This window comes from Lathamus discolor, chromosome 4, assembly GCF_037157495.1.
Source record: "Lathamus discolor isolate bLatDis1 chromosome 4, bLatDis1.hap1, whole genome shotgun sequence".
Taxonomy (NCBI): domain Eukaryota; kingdom Metazoa; phylum Chordata; class Aves; order Psittaciformes; family Psittacidae; genus Lathamus; species Lathamus discolor.
The window spans coordinates 47068254-47074278 of record NC_088887.1 but is presented as its reverse complement, the minus strand read 5'-3'; the positions used below and the strand labels follow the sequence as shown (position 1 = coordinate 47074278).

Genomic DNA, 6025 nt, shown 5'->3' with positions numbered 1-6025 from the left:
GCTCCTTTTCTGAACTGAGAGGCTGCAGCTAGGTCTGTCTTCTCTTCTGCAGGCTGAACAACCCCAAACTAAATTACACATGCTCTTAGAAATATACTCTACTGCATAGGGGCTGTGGAAGGGAGTTTCCTGCTTGAAGAGCCTTTCGGCCCCTCTCACCTTCCACCTCTCCTGCCGCAAGCAGGGCTTGCTCTTTATGTGCTTATACGGTTGCCCGTCGGGGGGGGGGGGGGGGGGGAGTAGAAAGCAAACCGAGACTCATAGATTTATATGAAACGATGAAAAGTTGAAAGGGGAAGCACAAAAACAACCAGCGGCGCTGGTTCCACTGGGGCTCGAACCCAGGACCTTCTGCGTGTAAAGCAGACGTGATAACCACTACACTATGGAACCGCCATGTATGGCCTCTTCCGCAGGGCTTCCCCTATGCGATCAGACACTGGGGCGCCTTCTGCCGCTCCACCTGGGGGGGTGCGGCGCGCGAGGCGGGGCGGGGAGGGCAGCCGCTGGGCGCGTGGCGAGCCGTTAGACTGTAGCCGGGACAACTCGTGAGGGAGGACGGGGCAGGCCTCCGCAGCCGCGGCTTTTGCTTGCTCCTTTTTAATTTTCCTCTTAAATTGCTGGTTAATTAAAAATGTAGTCATTAAAAATCACCCTAATGCGTCTTCTGCCCCTCAGCTAGCTGCAGAGGAGCAGTGAAGGGGGTAAATCACTTTCGTAGCTCTCACGGTAGGGAAGGCACAGGTAAGGTTTTATGTGCGACTTAAGTGTCGGCATGCATCTCCACGCGTTAGAGCCTTTCAGCTCCCGCCCTCGGGCCCTCATCTGCCCCGCCAAACTCGGCACCGGGGCAGATAACGCGCCTGGAGGGCAAAACCCCCGGTATGGCCCGGAGCGGGTACTGCGAGCACCCCCTTCCCATGCACCCGGTACATCGTGGCTTCCAGCCTGGGCGCTCCTAACGCCGTGGCCTCCAGCCCGGCTTGGGAAATGGCTGGCCAGCCCGCCAGCCTTCCTGCGCATCCCGCTGCCCTCGCGTGTGCTCGGCCGCTCGCCTCTCCCACGTGAGAGGGCAGCAGCGGGACTGGTGCGTTACATGTGGTACCCAGCGGGCAGGCTGAGTTCCGGAGAGGCGCAGAAGCAGCCCTATTGCTTGGGAGGAGCGTGGCTGCGGCTGCGTGGGTCCCGAGTTAGCCAGGCATGAGAAGGCGCTCCTCCGCGGGCGGCGGGTGTTCCAGCCCTCCCGGCAGTGCGGGAGGAAGGTGTGGATGGTTTCATCGGCACAGGAGGCAGTGTTTGGAGCAACGTGCTACGACAGAAGGCAGAGCTTGTCAGTGCTTCCTTGAGGAAGCTGTTGCGTGGTGCCTAACGGATGTGCTAAAGTTGTGATTTATCCCCTCAGGCACAGCATGCGACACTCTAGAGTGTTTTTAAAGCGAGGCGTGAAAGCGAGACCCTTTGCTTTCTAAAATCCACCGCGGAGCAGCAGAGATTTTCTTTCACCACCAGCAGGGTAAAACAAAGCTGCCCTGGAAGGGGTCATTTCGCCCCGCACCGCTGCACCCTGTCGGCGGCGGCGCTGGCGGCCGTGGCTAGGAGGGACGGGGTAGGCTGTCCTGGGCGGGGCCGACTCCCGGTAGGGTGTCGCACGGCGCCGCCAGCAGGGGGCTCTCCGCGCTCACCGGTTCGCCTCCCCACCCTCCGTGGCCGCAGCCCTCTGTGGTCGGTACTGCGCAGGTCGGTGTGTCGGGTGGTGCGTGATCCTCCTCTGTAGCTGGGTTGTTTTTGCAAAGTGGTGTGGTACGTGTGGATACAGTACGAGGAGGCCTAAGTGTTCCGTAGGTGTGTCTTTGCTAAAGGGAAGCTGATGGAGCTTCTCGTGCTGTCTGCTCACACCCTCCTCCCACTCATCAGTAATCCAAGATTATTTAGGCTGTGGATTCACGGTGTATCTTCTGCAGAAGATGGCTCTTTGTGAGGGTACAGAGCAGCTGCATATGTGCAGGTCTGTGCCCGTCTGCATCAGGTATTCATTAATGCAGGAACTTTTTTGTCATCTGCTGCATCACACAATGCATCTCTTATGGCATCTCTTACGGGGTTTTGCACTATGTACTTACATCCTCACCATGCTAAATCCTCACATCCCGAAGGGAGTGGCTTGTAGAAGTACGCATTAAGGAACCTGTACAATGTTTATAGGACTGTGGTTAAAAGTTACAAAGAGAATTAATTTGGAATGTAATTTTCAGAAGCATGTGGTGCCTGTAAGCAAAACTATATTGTTTTGTAGCTAAATATTGTAGTTGCTTTGACACTTGAAATTGATTGCTGAAGCAGCAAATAAAGGTAGCAAATTTTGTCTGTCATTAAAAGCAATTTCATAAGGAGAAGATGAAAATAGAGGTGAAGAAAATTATTTCCATACTTTGCTGACTCCCTGCCATGTATGTGATGGCTGTACTTAGTAGTTCCCAGTCTTTAAAAAAAAAAATAAACAAACCCTTTTACTAGTGATTGTTAGTGTGTGAGTCCAATCTGTGTACCTTCCTGACTTTATGAGCCTTATTTAGCCAGAGGCACCTTTTGGGAAGAGACAGTCCGGTAGGCTCGAGGCTTCAGGGTGTAGGTTTTTCTTTGTCAGTGTAGCTTTTGGTTGACCAGACCAACAAACACAGCTGAAGCTGCTGTTAGGCAGTTTTTATGCCTGTTTCTTTTCCCTCTTGTTGCTTTACTAAGACTACAAAACCTGAATGCTATAGCTAGCTATCATCTCTACAGGCACTAAGTGGAGGCCGAAGCTAACATGAGAGAGGTAGAGTTGTGCAAATTAGATCATTAGTCATTGCTTCCCAGAATCATTTGCATTCAACTGATAATTTGGGAAAATATTCTTAAAAAAAAAAAAAAAAAGGAAAAAAGTTCTCATTTTTACAGAAGGTATCCTATTGCTTTTACAGTGTTCTGGATTAGTTTCTTGGCCTTCAAGAGTTTGGAGGCCCTACACCTGCCTTTGTTTCATGTTTCTGATTTTGTGTTCTTTTTGCCAGCGATGCTAGTTTTAATATCTTTTATTCATCATTTCACCCAGAGTTGTCAGGGGGGAATTTATTTTCCTGTTCACACAAATTAACCTTCTCCTGGTCATCTGACTGACTGACGCAGAGTTTAAAATTGTTCCGGATGTTTATTTCTCTCTTTGTTTCTTCTATTCTTTTGATTCTTTCTGTTTGTGACTGGACATCCAGGTCCTCAGGCAGGGCCTTGTCCCCTGGCTAGTAGTTTAAAATACTTTGGTATTTTAAAAAATTGCTTGGTCACCTCAGAATACTTCTTTGAGCTTTGTAAGCTCAAAAAATACTCAAAAATACTTCTTTGAGCGAGCGTGAAAGGTGGGGAGCCATGGTTAAGACTCAAGGGGGAGCACATTCACTTTGACTGTGATTATCTTTAGTCTTTCTGAAAATATCAGTTACATCACTTTGTAGTGGGTACTTCTGAGAAGTAGGCCTGAAGCTGAATTTGAATTATGTATGTGGAATGCCTGTATGGAAGCTTGCTAGGGAGGTTAATGTTTCCAAAGTATTTTAAAACAGAGTACGTGCTATTACATCAAGAAGGGCTGTCTGTAAAGGGATGTCCCGATTTTTGCACATAACTGGGTTTTTTCTTGTCATGCCAGACTGCTCAACAACATATTGGCAGCATGTGTTGGCCTACTTTCTGTTGCAACTGTTGATGCTAAAACCCTTTCAGCATCTTAAATGTGCGTGTGATACATGACTGCTGAACAAAAAAGTGGTAGTATGTGAGACTTTATTGGTGGGACTCGTATGTTCTCTTTGCCTTATGTGGAAAGGAGAATGCTCATTTGATACAGCCTACATCCTTGGACTTGAATGGGAAAGGTTAATTTGGAAAGCATATTTATGTTTCCTCAAGTTGCATGTTATTGTGATACCCGTAGGTAACTGGAGAGGTGGCTCAGTCCAGCAGGACTGACTTTTTATCAGGTTGCTTGGTCACGTCAGACCTCTAAGACACAGGGCTAACAACTTCCATGAATAACAAAAGAAAACATGCAGTGGAGATGTTATGTCCTATAGAACCTAATAGCTAAGGGTTTGATTCCTCTCCCATTATCTTGGATGAAATGTTTTGATGGATTTGTTGGCCATTGGAACAAGCCTTATAGCCTCATATTAAGCAGAAATCTTGGTTAATGCCAATAGAGATGAATTTATCAGGTACAGTAAATGTTTTATAAATAATGTGTATCCCCAGACTGCAGTCGAAAGAGGTTGTGATGTATTTTTGCTTGCATGCATTTTGGCAGAACAGAGTGATCATACATAAATGATTAGCTACTGCAACTCTGATCAGGGAAAGTGCATCCTGCCAGAAAAACAAACATCAGAACTCTTCTGGGTCATGCAGAATTATCACACCTGGTATATACGCCTTTTACTGTCTTGTCTCATAAGAGAGGAACAGCTTTGAAAGTGAAGGCGTTTGTCTGGGACTCCAGAACCTCAAAGGACTAGCTCAGTCCATCAAACCAGTTCATTCACATGGTACCTTTTGCTTTGCTAGCTTGGTACTTTAAATATCTTTTGCACGTTAATAGATTTTCACACATTAATAGATGCATCTGTTACATCACAGTAGGGGCAGTTGTCTGTCTCTGTCCCAAAAGATTATTTGATCACTGTCCTTCACAGTGGTGGTTGATGCCTTTCTATAACTGTCACCAGAAATCCCCTGGAAAGACAATGTTACAGTGCTATTAGCCTTTGGGGGAGGGGCTGGGGGGTGAAGATCTTGCTTTGATTGTCACTGTTCTCTGAAGGCTCCTGCACTGATGCCACAGGAATGGCTGCTGTGCTCTGTTCCATCAGTTGGCACAGCAGCAAGCAGCCCCTCCACAGCTTTTGGAGAGGACACACTTGGGAAAAATGTGGTGTAATGAAGATGAGTGATGTTGAAGTGAGCGATGGTGAAGACTGGGCCCAAGACTGTGCTGGTGATGTTACAGTACTGTACTGCTATTTATATTTTTCAATGGTGTATGTGTTCAAAATGGCAGTGTCCCCATTGTACGGTATACTGCCTGAAGCGGCAGGTTCCTTAGGGGTCTTTGTGGATCAGTGGGCAGTAACAAATCACCTTCGGCATGCAAAGGACACCTGTGCAGTGACTGAGAGTCCCTGGTCAGCAAGGTGAGGAGCTAGGTCAGAGTCATGGGCCCTGCTGCCAGGGGTTAGGTTTTGATTTCAAAGTGTGCGGTGCCGTGGGTTCTTGACTGCACAGGGGAGCCACACTGCAGAGTTCTCTGCTTCTTCAGTCCCTTTCCAGTAGCTGCACAAGGAGCAGACAAGCCAAAACATGAACAGAGTCCTCTGAATTTCAATCAAACATTTATGGAACAACATGTGAATACACATGAAGAAATGAAGTGTACAGGCATTAGCGCACTGCTTCTGAGTGCAAGATTTGAGTGCTTCATGCCGGTCCTATTATCTGGGTATGAGTGTTTTGGGGAAAACCAGTCCTGCTAACATGCAGATATAATGCCTCATCATAAATTCAGTTTTTCTTTCTTTAAGGGCTTTCATAACCATGCCGGTCATGTCAGATCACCAAATACCTGTACAGCCCTTATGTTGTTTTTCAGTGTGCTAGAGCTGCTAAAATGCAAATCATCACCTCATCACAGCAGAAAGGCCATTCCTCTTGAGAGAGATCATGTGACTTCAGATGTGAAGCAGATAACTTCAGCCCATCCCTTTCTCTGCCTGAGATTCAGGGTGCATGGTGACAAAACAGCTCTTGAACAGCATGCATACACTGCAGCTGGAGGGCTACAGCCATGAGCTTGTACATCAGGCTGAATGATGAAAACAGCGTTTCACCTGACCTTCTGAAGAGCTGTGCTCAAGAAATTTCCTCTTGGGAAGCTGTTTAAATAGGTGGAGAGCAAGTGCATTGCATCTCCTAGATCCAGAACCTCAGAGAGAATCGGAGC

At 47.6% G+C, this 6025-nt stretch overlaps 1 non-coding gene across 1 annotated transcript; it reads right to left on the bottom strand.

Moving 5' to 3' along the window:
- Positions 1 to 320: 320 nt before the first annotated feature.
- Positions 321 to 393, bottom strand: TRNAV-UAC (transfer RNA valine (anticodon UAC)). The gene has a single exon. It is a non-coding gene; the product is annotated as a tRNA-Val (tRNA).
- Positions 394 to 6025: the final 5632 nt, after the last annotated feature.